We start from the raw sequence: 17,438 nt of genomic DNA on the forward strand, positions 1-17,438 counted from the left end.
CCCACCTTGCCCTCCAGCAAGCTCCTGGCCTCTCCCTGTAACCCCAGCTCCCGCTGCGCAGGCTCCCGCTCAGTTCAGTCAACCGCTCGGCCCACCTCCAGGCAGTTTTTGCTCCAATCAGGTGGGTCCATTCCTGCTTACTTCTCTGCGATTGGCTCTGACTGAAGAAGGGGGAATATAAAACTCCAAGGACCGAGGCAGAGGTGGGAGTTGGGGTGGGTGTTTGGAAGGAAATAAACTGACAAGGTCGTTGGAAAGAGCAGAGCTTGTCCTGGGCCCACGGACTGATGGGAGGGACGTTGTGTTTGAGGAGGTGCCTGGGCAGATGGGCTTCTTGTCAGCTTGCTTTCTTATCACCAGGGACAGATCTCAGGAAGGATGCCCTCAGCCTCCTCAGCACTGCTCTGACCCAAGGAGCAAGTCACAGAGAGGCCAAGTGTTGGACCCCATCCAGGATGACCCTCCCGTGGAGAGGGCTGTCACCTGGGGCGGGAGATGTGGATGGAGTCAGGACGGTCCAGACAGAGGGAGGCCTGGGCTGCTCCACGGCAGACCCCCACAGCTGGGATGTCCCAGAGGGTGAGGAGACAGCCGGCTCTCTAGACCTCTGAATTTCCTGACCCAGCGTAATCGTCCGCGCAGGCAGCCATAGCAAAAACCACAGAATGGGCAGCTTCACCAGCAGAGATGTCTTTATTTTGTCACTGTTCTGGAGGCTGGAAGTCCAAGATCAAGGTTTCGTCAGGTTGGGTTTCTCCCGAGGACTCTCCATGGCTTGCACGTGGTCATCTTCTCTCTCGGTCCTGTCATGACCTTTTCTCCGTGGGCACATTCCTGGTGTGTCCGTATGTCTAATCTCTTCTTGTAAGGACACCAGTCAGATTGGATGAGGACCCACCTCATTTTACCTGAATCTGTTCTTATGTCCAAATATAGTCATTTCTTTCTAAGGTACTGGAAGTCAGAGCTCCAACAAACGAGTGGGGGTGGGGAGGCACACAGAGGCATGCAGCCCCTAACACCCGAGAACTAACAGCGACATTGCTGTGGGTGTTGTTAACAGCCGATCCCTATAGCGCTTGCTTCATTCCAGATGCAGGTCTAGGTGCTTTCCCTGGTCTCCTGAAATCCTCACAGAGCCGAGCAGGTCCTATGGGGCAGCTATTGCCATTATCCCAACTCTACCAATAGGAAAGCTGAGGTACAGGGGGGTCAAGTAACCTGTCAAGCTAGTAAACGGTAGAGCTGGGTTTCAAACTCAAGCAGCTGCCTCCGGAATCCACACTCTTAGCGACGATCTCATCTCCCTCTCTGCGAGATTCTCAGAGGCTCACTGACCACACAGGCAGTCTTTCCCAGCTCCCGGGAGCAAGCTGAACCCTGGCCCTGGGCTCTAGCAGCCTCCATGGTAGGGCCAGCTCAGACACCCTCAAGCCCAGGCCTGGTGCCCAGCCATCTTCAGCCCAGGGAGACCAGACACCACCCCACCGCACTCAGGAGGGGCTCACATGGAGCGACAGGGAGCACATCCGAACCTAACAGCTGCCAAAACTCACTGAGCCCTTGATAAGATGCCAGGCCCTGTGCTAAGTGCACTGCAGACACTGTGTCATTTAATTCCTTGTATCAACCAATGATCCAAGAGTCCAGTTTCCATGCCCATTCTCTCCCCTTCCCAGCAAGTCCTCCAAGACTGACCTCAGTTAAGCACACCCAAGGTCACTTCTGAGCCACTGTTTTCTTTTGAGGCATTGTAACCAATTTACTCACTCATTCAAAAAATCATTAGTGAGTGTCTAGGTGCCAGGCGCTGTCCTGGGGGTCAGGGATGAGTGGGAAAAACAATAGAAAGGATTCCTGCCTTTGTGAAGCCTGTAATCTAGTAGGTTCGGATGGAAAACAAACAGGTATGGAAATAAAGAAATATGTTAATTACAAATAGTAACAAATGCAATAAAGAAATAAAACCAGGCAACAGTTTGGGAATGACTGATGGTGTGCAGTCACTTTAGATGGAGTGGGCAGGGGACGTGTCTCTGAGGAAGGAGGTGACATGGGAACTGAGATCTAAATAAGAAGGATCCAGTAATGAAGGGGAAGGGCAGCCAAGGCAGAGAAGACAGTGCGAAGGCCCTGAGGCACATTCAAGGGAAAAAATGAAGACCAGCTTGGCCAGAGTGGAGAGAATAGGAGGACTGGCAGGAGCTAATAATGAGGTTCTGCCCGAGTCTACCTTCACATCATCATGAAGGACGAGATGACAGTTCCTCCTAGCGTCTAATTCCAATCCTTCCAACTACCTTGCTCTGTCTTCAGTGAAGCCCAAACTGAAATTTGAGAAAACTCATCTGAGTGCTCCTCTCTGACAAGGCACTCCTACCCCAAAATCAGGAGACTCCCCTGTTCCCCCAAGCATGTCCAGGTGGCCTTTAAAGGGTGGCAATGTTTGGGCTGGAGCCTCTATCAGCTAGAGAAAAATCTCCTTTCTGATGTTTTCAGCTGCCTTCCTCTAGGCTGCCAGAGCGTGACAGGGAACATTTCTCGCCAAAGGTCCCCTCGTGTTACTGCCTAAACACACTCATAAATCCTTGCCTGAACCCAGAAGCAAAGCCCTGTGTTTAAAATAAGAGAGGTGGGGAGACCTGTAGAGAGAGCCCTCCGCCTCTCTCCATTCCATTCCCCTCTCCTTTCCTTCCCAGCTCCCAGATGCAGAAAGTAGAAGAAACATTTTCAGGAGTCAGGACGCCTGGATATTTGTGTCTACATCCCCAACTACCAACGATGTCTCATGGAGGAGACAGATGCATCAACAAACAAGTTCAGTGCATGCTGTAATAATCAGTGACCTAGGAGCTGGGGGAGTTCATGGTTAGGTGGGTTAGGGAAGCTCCGTTCATGTATTCATTCAACGACTATTTATTGAACATATACTCTATGCCAGGTGCTGTGCCAGTCACTTGGCTCATTTAGGGTCCAGTTAAGAAAACAGAAACCATTCTAGGGATTTCACACCATGGGGACTTCATGAAGGAGACTGGTTACACGGGTGATGGAAGAGTTGAGAGGTCAGATTAGCACTATCCAAAAAGTAGCAACAGCAGGAAACCACCAGCACCCCTAGGAATGGAAGGACAGTGAGAGAAGATGGTTTTACTAGCTCCCAGAACCCTGAGTTGCCCTGCAGGGAGCTAGACTGCCCAGGAAGGCTGCCCAGAAGAATCTGGAGCCACAGAGGGGGTACACTGCCTGGCAGGAGGTGTAGTTGCTGCCAGAGATGCTATCCCAGGCAGAGAAAAAGCGAGAAAGAAAGCTCCCAGCTTCTCCCTTCTATCCTCCAGTCTCCTGCCAATGCCTCTTATCTCCTAAACTCAGCCAAAAGACAGCTCGCCAGGAGCCTAGAAAACACAGCCAGCAGGAGTCAACCATGCCCTTCCCCCATGGTAGAGTAGAGAAGGGGAAGAGCAAGGGATGGATTCAAGGGCAAACAGTCAAATCAGTGGCACAGTCCTAACAACTTCCCAGAGAGAGGACGTAGGACATTTGATGTGGGTTTTAAAGCATGAATAGGAGCTTTCCAAGCAGGAAAGAGAGAAGAGGGAGGGAACCAAGATAAAAGAGAAGACAGAGAAGGCTTATTCAGCTAACAGTAAAATATTCTTCTCAGCTGCCAGGAAGGGTGTATGAGCCAAAACAATGAGAAACTGGGTCCCATCTTATAGGGTCTTGACAGCGGAGCTCAGGGGGTTGGATTTCACCTTGTAGGCAGTGGGAACCCCCTGGGCTCTTGGTCACAGACAACTAATTAGTAAAGAGGAGGCACCACAGTTTGGGATGAAGGGCAGTGAGGAGCCTTTGTAATGGTCCTAGAGAATGATGAAGTCTGAACTAGGGCTCTTTCCATGGAGACTGGGGAAAAGAGTGGATTTAAGAGAATTTTAGGATGCAGAGCCAACAGGGCTTGGTGGTTGACTGGCTATGGAGAGGAGAGAGAGGGAGAAGGAGATCAAAATCTGGTATTTGTAGATATCTCCCTACCTTCTCCTTCTTCCCACCTGTAGGAGAGACCTCCACTTATCTCCTAATAGCCAATATCTCTTCTTCCCATTGTATTGGATTCCCCAGTTTCTGGTTGGACAAAGTGCCTCCCAGAATAAAGACTACAGTTCCCAACATCCCTTGCAGCTTGATACGGCCATGTGACTGAGTTCTGCTAAGGCTACATAAGTGGAAGTGTCATGTGGTTGCTCTGGGAGCCTTCCAGAAAGGCAAGTGGCATGTGTTCTTTGATTCCCTCTTCGTCTCTCTTCTTCACCTTGCTTCCTACACAGTAGGTATGATGGGTGGAACTTTGGCCGCTATTTTAGACCAGGGAGCTAGAAAGAGCCTGGGTCCCTAAGGACTTGGCACCAGCCTTCCATTGCCTACATCAGACTTGCAGGTGAAAGAAATAAATATCTATTTATTAAGCCACTACTATTTTGAGTTTGTCACAACCAAACTTAATCCTGAATGATACAATACCCCCCATCCCTCTGGCAATGATTTAAATATTTCATCTCCATTCCTCCTCAACAATCCAATGATACAGACAATATCAAGACACCCAACCTACAGATGAGAAGACTGAGGCCCGGTGGGGTTAAGTCACTCAGCCAAGGTCGCACAATGAGCAGGTGATGCCAGTGAGATCCGAACTCTGGAAGTTTGACTCCAAGTGCTCTGACTTCCTCCGAGGCACCTTCTTTTCCCTCCCCAGATGTTTTTCATCTTCCCTCCTGCTTCTTTCAGCCTGACACATGCTTCGAGCAATAATAATGGCCTCAATAATAAGGATAATAATAATAAGAGCACTGAGGTTTGTTCTTTCGTAGAACTGAACAACTTCCCATTATTTCTGCCAACAAATTAGTCTTAATTGCACTCTGGCATCATTAGGCAGCATTTGGGAAAACATAGAAGGTCCCCAAAATGTCAAGAATATAATTTGATCAACAAAACATCTGAAAGAGAAAAAAATCAGTAGATGCTTATAAAAAAAAAAAAGCCCACTGGGCTGAATTTTATAATCTGTCCTTTTAACTCCTCTCTTTGTAAAAGACAAATTACACCTTGGTGGCTTCTGGGCTCTGCCTCACTGAACAGTCGCTGAGCTGCCTGTGACACTTCCAGCTGAATTTGTTCCCTGTTGTCAACCGGGGGGGAGGTGGTTATTTCACTGAGAGAAAAAAGGGTTATTTGGGTTATTTCCCTGCTTCCACTCTTGCCCCTCTACAGTCCAATCAGCAGAGAGCAGCCAGGTGAGGCTTTAAAAGCCTAAGTCAGATCGTGTCACTCCTCTGCTCAAACACTTCCAGTAGCTTCTCCTTCTACATAGAATAAAAGACTGAGTCTTATTCGTGACCTACTAGACCCCGCATGGTCTGGTCCTTGCCCATCTCTGGCCTCACCGCCAAATCTCTGTGCTTCTTTTTTGGTGCTCCTGCTTTAGCGCACCTGCCTCGGGCCCTTTGCACTTGCTGCTCCCTCATCTGGGGATGTCCGTGTGACCCTCTCCCTCCCCCCATCCAGCTCTCCGAGAAGGGTTACCTCCTCAGACAAGTCATCACTGCCTACCATGAAACAGCACCCCTTGTTGCTATTGCCCTTCTTGTTCTGCCTTTTTTTGTTGATCATTACCTGCCATCACAATATAAGTGTGTGTGTGTGTGTGTGTGTGTGTGTATTTTTTTATTGTCTTGTTCCCCAAGTGGAATGTAAACTCCACGACGGCAAGGACTGTGTCTGGGTTGTTCCATACCTCGAACAATGCATAACACTCCATAAATATTTGTTGGAGGAAGGGAAGGAGAGAAAGGGAAGGGAAAGCAGGGAAGAAAGGAGGAAGGGAAAGAGGGAGGGAGAAGGCTGGGCAAAGCCTGCAGAAGAAGGCATCAGAGAGAATAGGGAATAAATTGCTCTTGAGGACCAAACAAAATGAAATTCAGTTAGAGGGTTTGGAGTCAGATACAGGAAGTATTTTTTGACAGTGAGAGACGTAAGTAAGGTCCTGGATCTGGATGGGGCAGGGTGGGGGTGGGAGGGAGGAGGAGATTTGCAGTTAAGAAGTGGGTTCCCAGAGCGAGGGTCAGAGGGAGGGAGGCTGTCTAGTTTTCCTGGGCAGTGTGGGGAAGGCCAGGCAGGGCTGCATTCCCTCCTCCCTCTCCCTGCCTTCCCATGGGAGCAACTGGAACAGAAGGGATGTGGGACTCAGGGAAGGGAGGGGGGAAGAGGGTGAGGCAGTTCTTTTCTCTTAACCTCCCCACTAAGTTACAGAAGAAATCTCGAGTAGTGAATCATCCCTCTTTACAATCAAGCAGTTATTTAAAATGGAAAAAGGAAAAAAGACACAGAGAAAGAGAGAAAGCGGGAGATTATCACCCGCCAGCTTTCTCCCAAATTCCCGGCAATCAGCCACTGAGATGTGTCTAATCTCACGATGAGCTGCTTTCCTGATTGAGGGAGCTAATTGCGGGGCTGACACAGCTTCCCGGGAAAGTACTTGTAGACAAAAATGCCAAGTGCTACCACCACCAACAAAAATACATCCAGCACACTCTTAATGGCTGAGGACCCAAGAGGCCCGCACTGACTGAGACCACACCCCACCCAGAGAAAGGGAGGGACACTCTGGAGGCCAGTCAAAAGCTCCAGGAAACCCTCCAGGGAGAAACGGGTGCAGGACAGAAACAGCAAACCCACAGAAGTGGAGAGCCAATAAACCTAAGAAGGAAGGTTCAAAATCACGAATAGTCAAAGAAATGCCAATTACAACAACCACAGTACCATTTTTGTGGGTGAAATTAGAAAACATTTTGGGGGGAAAAATACTCATGTTGCCTATGTCGGTAGTGAGGAAAAGTCAAGACCCTGGGTAGATTTCTTTGGTACTGGGGGTTTATCATCAAGACACCTGGGTGGAATGGGTCACAAGGGCACAATGTTTTTGGCCGCTATGAGCACAGAGCCCCCACTGAAATAGGAAGAAATGGCTCCACCCGCTCTGGGTACAGCTGAGCTCTAACCACCTGCGTCTGGTTTTCTGTGGCCACCTGAATGGTACCCAGAGAAAGGGCTTGATGGTCTCTCCACCCAACAAAAGCCCCACCATGGTTTCCTTGGGGCCGTGTTCTGGTCTGGTTTGGGCTCTTTCCCCCATCCCAGAACTAACCCATTGTGGCAGGAGTGCCTCGTTTCTTTTCACCCAGCATAGAATCAGAGTCTCCAGAGCCTGGAGATGGCATCCAAGGCAAGCACCTCAACGCTTCATTGCCTGCCTGACGAAATAATAATACTCCTTCCCGCAAAGATGTGGTGAGAGGCACGTTCCTGTCGCTATTGGTGACGGAGCAAATTGATACGAACTTTCTGGAGGACAATTTGACAAAACCTTCAAAATGTTCATTCCCTTTATCTTCTTGGAATCAGGAGGGGGAAAACATGCTTCAGCCACTCCCGCCTGCCAGACACCCCTTTATGCCCAATCCCATTATGACTCCCGCTGCATCCCCCCCACAAAGAAGAGGGAGTCACCATCTGATTGGTCAGAGGCATCAGTCAGCCCAAGTTCATTAGCAGCAGGACCTTGAAACTGGTTTCAGGGTCCCTATGGCATGCTCCTGGTGGTGCTTCCTACCCTGTGGGAAGGACGCAGTGAGCACACCTGAGGATATCGCCCCAAGACTTGAACCCAAGGAGAAGGGGAGTACTTGGCATCACTGGAGCCTCGAGCCTAAGCCACGCACCTTGTGATGGTTAATTTTACGTGTCACCTTGATTGATCATGGGATGCTCAGAGATTTGACTAAACATTATTTGGGGGTGTTTCTGGATGAAATTCGTGTATGAATCAATGGACTTGGCCAATGGTTTGTCCTTTCCAGTGTGGTTGGGTATCATCCAGTCCACTGAGGGCCTGAATAGAACAAAAGGTGGAGGAAGGAAGAATTCAGCCTCTCCTGCCTGATTGCTTGAGCTGGGACATTGATCTGCTCCTGCACTTGACATTCCTTGTTTTCAGGCCTTTGGACTGGGACTGAATCACACCAGCTTTCCTGGGTCTCCAGCCTGCAGACAGCAGACCACAACTTCTCAATCTCCACAATTATGCGAGTCAATTCCTTACACTAAATCTCTTCCTACATATATACAGACTCTATTGTTTCCATTTCTCTAGAGAACCCTTGCTAATAGGCACCCCAAGATACTCAGCCTTGCACTGGAGTTCAGAATGTGGGACTTTGGGTGCTCACACTGTTATGGGCAAAATGGCACTTGATCCCAAGCCTGCTGTGGTTCCTGACATACTGCTTCTTGACATCCTCAAAGGCAGGTGAGCCGTGACGGGGAAGGCTGAACTTCAACATGTCTGAATTCCTGGCAGTAGTAATATCATTGAAATTTCATCCTAATTTCTTTTTTTTTTTTTAATGGAAGGATAGCCCACACAGCAGTACAGCATATGAAGTGTATTTATTTTCATTGTGTGGCTTGATATCAGATTTTTCTTTCTCTACACTCATATAATGTCCACCAGGATCAAGATAAGGAACATTTCTAACACCCCGTAAGCTTCTATCATGTGGCATGTGTTTGTGTCTCCCCCCAGATGTAATCAACCATTCTGGGCTCAATTAACATGAACTCATTGTGCCTATTCTTGAAGTTCATATAAATGAGGTCACACAAAAATTTTTTTTCATTCAGTATAATACCTGTGAGATTCATCCACGTGGGTGCTATGTGCTGGTAGTTTCCTCCATTTTGTGGCTGTATAATATTCCACTGTATGAAAGTAAGACAAATTATTTAATCCATTTAATTATCAATGGTCATTTAGATTATTTCTAGTTTGGGGCTGTGATGACTAGAGCTGCTATGGATATTGTTAGGTATGTCTTTTTATGGACACACACTCATTTCGTTTGAGTATGTGCCTAGAAGTGAAATTTCTGGGTCATAGTGTGGGTGTGTATTTAACTTGAGTAAAAACCATGTTCTGAAATGGTTATACCATTTTCAACAACACTAGCCACGTATGAGAGCTCCAGTCGCTTCTCATCTCTGCCAACACTTGACACCGTCGGTCTTTGGACTTTTAACCATTTGATGTAGAACGGAATCTCATCGTGGTTTTAATGTGCATTTCTATGATGAGTAACAATACTGAATGCTTTTTTGGTTATTATATCTTGTTCCTGAGCACTTCTTTAAATTGTTTGCCCATTTTTTAATTGAGCACTTTATTTTTTTTCTTTTTTAAGATTTTATTTATTTATTAGAGTGAGAGAGAGAGAGAGCACGCAAGCAGGGGGAGCGGCAGGCAGAGGGAGAAGCAGGCTCCCCACTGCGCAGAGAGCCTGATGCAGGGCTTGATCCCAGGGTCCTGGAATCATGACCTGAGCTGAAGGCAGATGCTTAACCAACTGAACCACCCAGACGCCCTGTGCTCCTTAATTTCTAAAGGGATCAATATTGAAGAAATAGAGAAGCAACTTCATGCATGAAAACGTACAGCACAGCATTGCTTATAAAATCAAAAAACAAGAAACAACCTAAATGCTTCGTGCAGAAAATTAGTTAAGTAAATCGTGATAGAATCATCTATCCCAATGCTAAGTAGCCATTTTAAAGGATCCTTATGATAAATGTTAATAAAATGGGGAAATGCTTATAATGTAACGTTTTGATAGTGACTTTTCTCTAATGTAAGCATTAAAAGACAAACTGGAAGGAAAAACACCAAAATGTCACTGCTGGTTATTTCTCAATGTTCTACAATGAGCACATATTACTTTTATAATCAGGAACACAATAAACATTATTTTTTTTTAACTGCCGAGGCTATTAAGTCTGACTGAAATGGAGTATTATGAACAAACCATTGCTTGCACAGAAACTATTCCTGTGACTTTCACCATCTTTGGGCACAATTTTCTCAGCCTGAATACCTTACAAACACCTTCTCAAGAGAAAATCGTTTTGTTTACTCCACATGCTGTAAAGGTACCTTTGTGTCTGTGTTCCGATTAGGTCTCTATCAAAGGATGCCAGTGTACCACTCAAAGTTGAAAAGACCTAAATGGGACTCAGTAATGGGGCATTTAGGAACAGGTAGGCTCATCTGCAAATGGACACAATTCTGAGCCTAAGCAAAGGAGAGAACGGCCACAAGGTTCATGAGGGTAGGGACCTCCATGCCTGTGCTCTTCAGTCTTGCGTCCCCGGTGCCCACCATAGGAACTTGGGCTCCATAAATATTTGTTGGATGAACGAGTGAATGAATTTAATGATAAGAGTACTGATTTTCCCTTTCAAACAATCCAGACCTGCATACACAAAGGAGTGTTTTCCCCACAAAGACCTCCCCTTGGGAGGCTATAAATAGTTCTTACAATAGCACTCCCATGGTATAATACATTAGACACTTCTTTTATAGAATTACTTCCAGAGTCTATAATATATTCCTCTGAATAGTCTCAGGGTGGCAAATCAGCAAGAGTAGAAGGAAGGCCTTCTAGAAGGGAATGTTGGAGGTGAGGCAGGATTCAGCCACCATCTTTTCCTCCTAGGCACAGAGGAGACCCCAGACCAGGCAGGACTGTACAGAAAGCTTGATCTAAACACAATGGACCAGCAGCATCACCTCCTCCAGGCTTCTGCACACCCCCTTCCACCATATTAGCCCTCCTAAAGCTCATTCTCATCCTGTCCCTTGCCTACTTCCAAACCTTTCATGGCTTCACAGTAGAGGCCAAGCCTCTTAGGTCTTTATTACGGTCCCCCAGGGTCTGTCTCCTTCTGTTCCAGACTCATATCCCACAACTCCTTGGTGTGTACTTCCCCAGGGGAAGAGGGCTGCATCCTGAGACTCTCTGTGCTTCCCACCCATCCTGGCTGGGCTCTGAGAAACTCCGTGATGTTGGAAGGCATGGCCACCCAGGAGGAGGTCCATCCATAGCTCCATCGCACTCAAGATTGGGCAGGGAAGAGTTGGAACGATATTCTCATCAAGCCGGGAAGCTCTGGACCAGTGGATCTCAACCCCGCCACACATTAGAATCAGCCGGGAAGCTGTGACAGACTGGCCAGCTGGCCACCAAGGTTTATGATTCCCTCTGAGTGAGGCTAGGAAGTGGCCTCCCTGCCAAGGACTAGATTTCCAATTTCCCTTGCATAGAGATGGGACCATTGACTGAGCTCTTGCCAGTGGAATGTGGGCGGAAGTCATGTACATCACGTCTAGAGCTGGCCCGTAAAAATCCTCCCAGACAATCCTCCATCTGCTGACTAGATGTTGAAGGCCAGGTGACCCTAGAAGCCATGAGTCGATGATGGCAGAGTCTCCATCAGCTGGGACCTGAATGACTGCGTGGAGCATAACCACCAGGCAGAATGAACTTTACAGGAGCAAGAAATCCTTCTCCCACTTTAGGCCATTAAGATGTAAAGGTTTGCCTGTTAGAGCCACTAAGGCTACCTTAATATAGGACTTTTTTGAAAAACGGCATGCTTGAGCCCTGGCCCCAGATTCTGACTTAGTTGCCTGCAGTGGAGCCAAGCTCTGGTGTGTTTTAAAAGCTCGCCCAGGTGACTCTAATGTCAGGGCTGAGAATCAAGCTCTAGGTGCTCAGAAGTACTCATAGATTTTCAGAGAGCTCATTTACCAAATCATGGAGCCCCACCCTGGGCCAGACACTGGGCTACTCCCTGGAAGCTTCGTCCCCGAAGCCGGTAGAGACTCAGCTTCTTTCCCACCCATGACCATGGCCCCAAATCCTGCTACCTTAGACTTCGAGGCAAATAGAGTTCTCCCACAGCCAGTGCCTGCTTGGGGGCCTGGCAGGCCTCTCTCCCAGCCATGCACCCAAGAGCCTGCCTACCACCTGAACCAGAGTGTGGAGGGCAGAGTGTGGATTTTCCTGCAGCTGGAGAAAGGTTTAAAAATTCCCTCCGGGCAGCCCGTGCTGCTACCTCAAGCACACCAATGCCTTGTAGCATCACACCAAACATTGGTGGTCCTGAGCTGGCATCGGGAGCACAAGGATGGTTAAGATGTGGCCCCAGCCCTTAAAAAGCTCACAGTCCAGTGGCAGACACAGACTGTGGTCCTGGGGATGGAGCAAAGGGGTCATCCAAAGCCATTCTGGGTCCCTTACCTACTGGTGTGGTGGGAAGAGCACTGAACCCCTAATGCTGCCGCTTGCACTGCCCTCAGATGACGTCAGCACAGTGTGGCCGGAGCCACCATAGGTGTTGAACAGGGCACTGCAGGGTTCCACAAGAGGGAGTGGCTAACTCCTGGAGGGCATCAGGGAAGACCTGAGGGAGGGCTTGATATTTGAGCTGGGTCTTAAAGGAAAGCGAGAATTAGATGGACAAATGAGAGGGATAGGCAACACAGGCAGAAGTCACAGGAGCAAGAGAGTGCAGGAAAGTGTTTAGAAGTCAGTTTGATCTGGCGGGAGACAGAGGAGCAAGGCGCTGGGGGCAGGAGGATAAAGCTGGAGAGGGAGCTGGAATGGTTTGAAGAGAGCCCAAAATCTGAGGCTCAGGGGTTTGAATGGCAACCTGTAGGCTCTCAGGAGCCCTGGATTCATGATTTATGATGTGTATTCATGGTTTACAAAGGGGGCTTGTAATGGGCGTGTACCAATGAGCAGGAGAGAGGCAGGAGGTGGGGGCCCAGAGGAGGGGCTAGGAGTTACCCAGACAGAGGTGATCAGGGTCATGGCTGTGGTGATGGAGAAAAGGGGTCCCCCTCAGGAGCCCCAGGGCTCCCACCCCCAAGAGGCAGCAGCGCCGCTTGGAGAGAATCCTGAACATGGAGCCTCCGCCTGCTGTATCCTTGGTCCAAGATGCTCTCCTTCCGTCTCTTTATTCTCATCCTTTGGTTCGGAACAAGCACCACTTCCTCAAGAGAGGCTGGCCCAGGCCATCAGATCAGAGTGGGTGGTGCCTCTGTTTCTCCCCATCACCCCACCCCTGTGATTTCATGATCTGTGACTTTATTCATTTGTCATGGGTTTCTGTAAGCCTGTGAGGACAGTCACCTCAACTGTCCTCTTTACCATGAATCCCTGACTCTGAGCGCAGTGCCTGGGGCGGAGTCGGTGCTCTGCAGGTTACATCACTGACCCCAGGTCCTTGTTCTTCCTGCACCCGTGCTCTTTGCCATGAACTTCGCAGTGCTCTCTCACTGTGGGTGGGATGCACCTCCCCGCCTCTTCGTTTGAGTCTGGCAACGTGACTTGCTTCTGCCAGTAGAATAAGGTGCAAGGGGCCATCTGCTAGCTCCAAGTTTGGGCCCCAAGAGACCTTGTGACGTCTGCTTCCGCCCTGGCAAGGATGTGCTAGGTTCGTCCGCTTGTCTCAGGACGGGGAGGAGAGCCACCCCCAGCCAAGTTCAGCCCAGGGCAGCTGACCCAAAGATCTAGGAACAGAAATAACTAGAAATAACTGGAGCTCTAAGCCACTGCAATCTGGGGGCAGCTTGTTACGTAGCAATTTTCTCTGTCTGTAAAATAAAGGCACTTCCTGGGGCTGGTTTAAACATCTCTGTCCAAGGTCTCTGGTTTTTCTTTGCCCATGGCAGTTCCCAGCTTCCCAGTTCTGCCCTCTCCCCTCTCTCACACACACTACTGCCTTGCGTCAGCCCCCACGAATAAGCATGCGGCATCCACTTTGCCGGGGCCAAGTTCACGGCTCCTGAGAGCCCCTCTTTACTACTGCTGCCTCTTCTCCAGCTGCTGCCCCAAGGCCCTGAGTTCTGATGTGCAAATCAGAGAGCCGCAGGCAGCCCCAGGAAGAGCCTTGTCCTTGCCAGGATAGCCCAGGTGAGCTCGGGGACAGTGGCTGGGCTGGATTTCGAATATGAGGGACCCATCTGAGCGGGTTGTAAGACAGGAGGGCCCAAAGTCATGGAGTCTTAGAACTGCCTGCCTGGAAGCAACCTTCATCTAGCATATGGGGAAACTGAGGCATAATTCATCTAACGTATGGGAACACTGAGGCACAAGAAAGTAAATAGACTAGCCCAAGTCAATGAGCCAGGAACCAGATTCCCTGACTGCCAGCCAAATGCTCCTTCCACTGCCCCCTGCTGGTCACAGGCGGGACAGAGCACAGGCAAAGGTTGGAGGCTTTGCTGACTTATTCAACCCCCAGGAAGGGGACCCCTGCCATAGGCCAGATCTGTGCTGGGGGGTGGGTCATCTATCCGATGTCGGGTCCTATGTTAGGGAGCTTATGGCAGATTCTGAGCTGGGTGAGCTCCTGGGGGCCAGGCGATGGGCTGGTTGAGCGCCTACTTACTGTGTGCGGGTTCTATGCCAGGTGCCACCTACTCGATGGCAGATAGCCCAGAGACTCAGCCCCTCTGCCTCCCGGCCAGTCACTCTGCCGCCCCTCTCTCTCTCTGGTTGTTTGGTCTTCCTCCCCTTGCTCTCAATGGGCTCCTGCTGACTTATCTCCTTCTCTCCTTTTCTTCTCTTCCTTGCCTCTGAAGTTTTCTGTCTGGGTCTGTGTCTCTGTGCCTCTCCCCCTGCCTCCTGTGCGGGCTCTGTCCCTCTCTGCCACCGCCACTCCACTGCGGTCTCTGCCTCAATCTCTTTTTTCTCGGAGCGTGTACAGCCCTTCTCTCTCTTGCTCAGGATTTTTATGTTCTCCCCTCTCTGTCTCCATGTCTCTGTGACTCTAATGCTCCCGGGGTCTCTGTCCCTGTCTCCCAGCCTGTCTCCCCTTTCCCAACCCCCTGCTCCCCACCCTGGGGCTCCGTTTCCCGTCAGTTACAATTGCAAACACGTTTGCTGAAGTAGCCCCGCCCTCTCCGTGATGGGTAATAAGAGGCCGTATGTTTGCACTGACTGGAAATCCTGAATTCCTTCTCAGCAAAGAAAGACAAGCACCCTCTCGGTTTATAAATATTAATTATAGGCACCGGGTAATGAGAGAACAGGGTGGCTGTTGGCTGTGATCTCTGATTGTTTGACTAATCCTAGAGACAGTTTAAACAAGACAGTTATTACCTGACGGGAAGAGGGAACGCGGAGTGAGCGTTGTGTCCTTTCAGGAGGATCGGCTTGGCAAAATGGCAAGGGACACGCACTCACTAAGGACACCTGAACAGTGACCTTGGGCAAAGCCCCTCCCCCTTTCTGGGCCTCAGTTTCCCCTCTCCCAAGAGGATGCCCTTCTAACTCTGACCTATATGATACGAAAGAGCCGCTTTGTCAGAGGGTTGGGCAGACCATTTCAGAGCATCTGAGGGCATCGTGGACCGATGGAGGGAAGGCCCACCTCAGAGGACAGGCGCCTCGGGAGTCATGTGGGGCAAGATCAAGCTCTTCTGGATCCTTGGGGCGATTCCTGAGTCTGTGCTGGTTTGAGTCAACTCCCTGCAACCCAGGGAGAGGTCCTGGCTTGAGGCAAAATCTTGAACAGAAACTGAGGTGTGTCCCGTGTTGCCAGCCAGACTTTCCAGATCAATCACCAGCTGGACAGGCCTTCCACGTACCTCAGTTTTACTTTCCGCAAAATGGGAGTGACGAGGCATAAATTGATGTGGCTCTCCTTAATGCCAGAGTTAAAAGTCAATCTAAATTGAATCGGAGAAGTCCCAGCCTGGCCTTGTCTGCCAGAGGCCACTTCAACAATTGCCCTCTCTCCAAGCTCATGTCTCAATTCAATAGTTATTGACATTATGTGCAAAGCGCAGAAGCGATTCCCAACACGCAGCCAGGAGGAAGCCTTGGTGGAGGAAAAGGAGCAACATCTGGAACAAGGACTATGCCTCTGAGAGGTCCCTGGCCAAGGTCCCCACGGTGAGGCAAAGTGGGCTATTCCTTCTAGAATGTGTATTTTCTAAAAGCTCCTCTCCCCTGGGGAGATCTTTACACTTGCCGTGCACCGCACGCACCATCATGTCTTGGGAGCATGGGTCAGCCTGCAGGAGAACCGCTGGGACACGTGTGGTCCCCATTTGGCAGAAGCAGAACCCAAGCTAGGAGGCATCCCGATCACCTTGCCCAAAACCAGGCAAGTAGAAAGTGGCCAAGCTGGGAGTCAAACCCGGTCTCTGATCCCAAAACTCAGCTGTAGGTCCTCACTGGATTCCCAGCCCCATGGGCCTGCAACATCTCCCAAGGGCACAGGAGCCTAGCAGGCCTCCCCTCCCTGAGACCCTACCCTCCCGTCACTGCAGTGGGGCCCAGGCTGGCCCAGGGAAGGTCCTCACAAATATTTACTGACCGAATGGAGGAGGGAGGGAATGTTCTTCAAGGTTCTGGCGTGTTTCCACCAGGGACTCCTTGCCTGATAGTTTATGAACGTGCCCCTGAATTCAAATCTCAGCTCCAACCCTTGTGTGTGTGTGAGACCTTGGGCAAATTAGCCTCTCTGGGCCTCAGTTTTCTAAACTGTAAAATGGGAATAACATTAGAAAGGACTTCACTTTCATAGAGTAAGTGTTAGATCAGTGTTGGCTATTATTATTAATAACTGCCTCCTGACGTCCCTCGTTCCAGAGCCTCCGAAGACACCTTACCAAATTTCACAGGAAGACAAATGAGGAGGGAGCATCAGGCCACCCTTGTGATCACACTAGATGCCTTCCGTTAGCGTGGTTAAGGAGCCGGGGGGGGGGGCGGTTTCCGGCTCAACCCTGGCTCTTGTGAAGCCAGCGGCAGGGAGAGCCACCTCCACTGCCCTCGGCCTCCCCAGCCCTCAGTCTGTGGACAGGCACCGTGGGCCCCTCCTGGCTGACCCTGGACAGGGAATGAAAGCTCGCGGCCCCTTGGCTCATGAAAGCCCCAATCCGGCAGGACTGGGAGGGGCTGGGGAAGACAGTGACCTGCTTAAACTAACCAACCTTTGAGAGTCCCCACGGCCCTCACAGACTCAGGCCCAACTAAGTGCTTCCTGAGAACCCTTTCAACTCCAAGTACAGACGCAGCAGAGCGGGTCCTCAGGGACCCATAGGCTGGGCTTGCCGCACGAATCAGAAAGCAGCCAGCCCAGGCAGCACAGGGCTGGCAGTGAAAGGAGCTGAGTGTCTTCCGCCTCTTCCTGAGCTTTCTCTTCTCGCCTTCTGAGTAGCTCGAGAGGGTCCCCAGCCTTCAATCTTTCATGAGGCCCCAGCACACAGCAGACCTTCGCTGGCGTCTCCAAAGCAGTCCCTGGCCAGCTCAAGAGCTGAGATGCAAACCCATTTTCCAGCTGGGCCGCTCGAGGCTCCAGCCCTCCTGCCTCGGGTACTGCCGACGCTGCCCGGAGGCTTACGGTATCAGCGAAATGTGTGTGCGGCTCGCTCACATCTGTGTCCCTCCCCAGCCTCCCTCCTGCCTTCCTGCCCTCCCACCACCCCTTCTCCCCAGGCTGCCAGGCTCCTGCCTGCAGCCAAAGCC

This window comes from Ailuropoda melanoleuca, chromosome 2, assembly GCF_002007445.2.
Source record: "Ailuropoda melanoleuca isolate Jingjing chromosome 2, ASM200744v2, whole genome shotgun sequence".
In the NCBI taxonomy this organism is placed as follows: domain Eukaryota; kingdom Metazoa; phylum Chordata; class Mammalia; order Carnivora; family Ursidae; genus Ailuropoda; species Ailuropoda melanoleuca.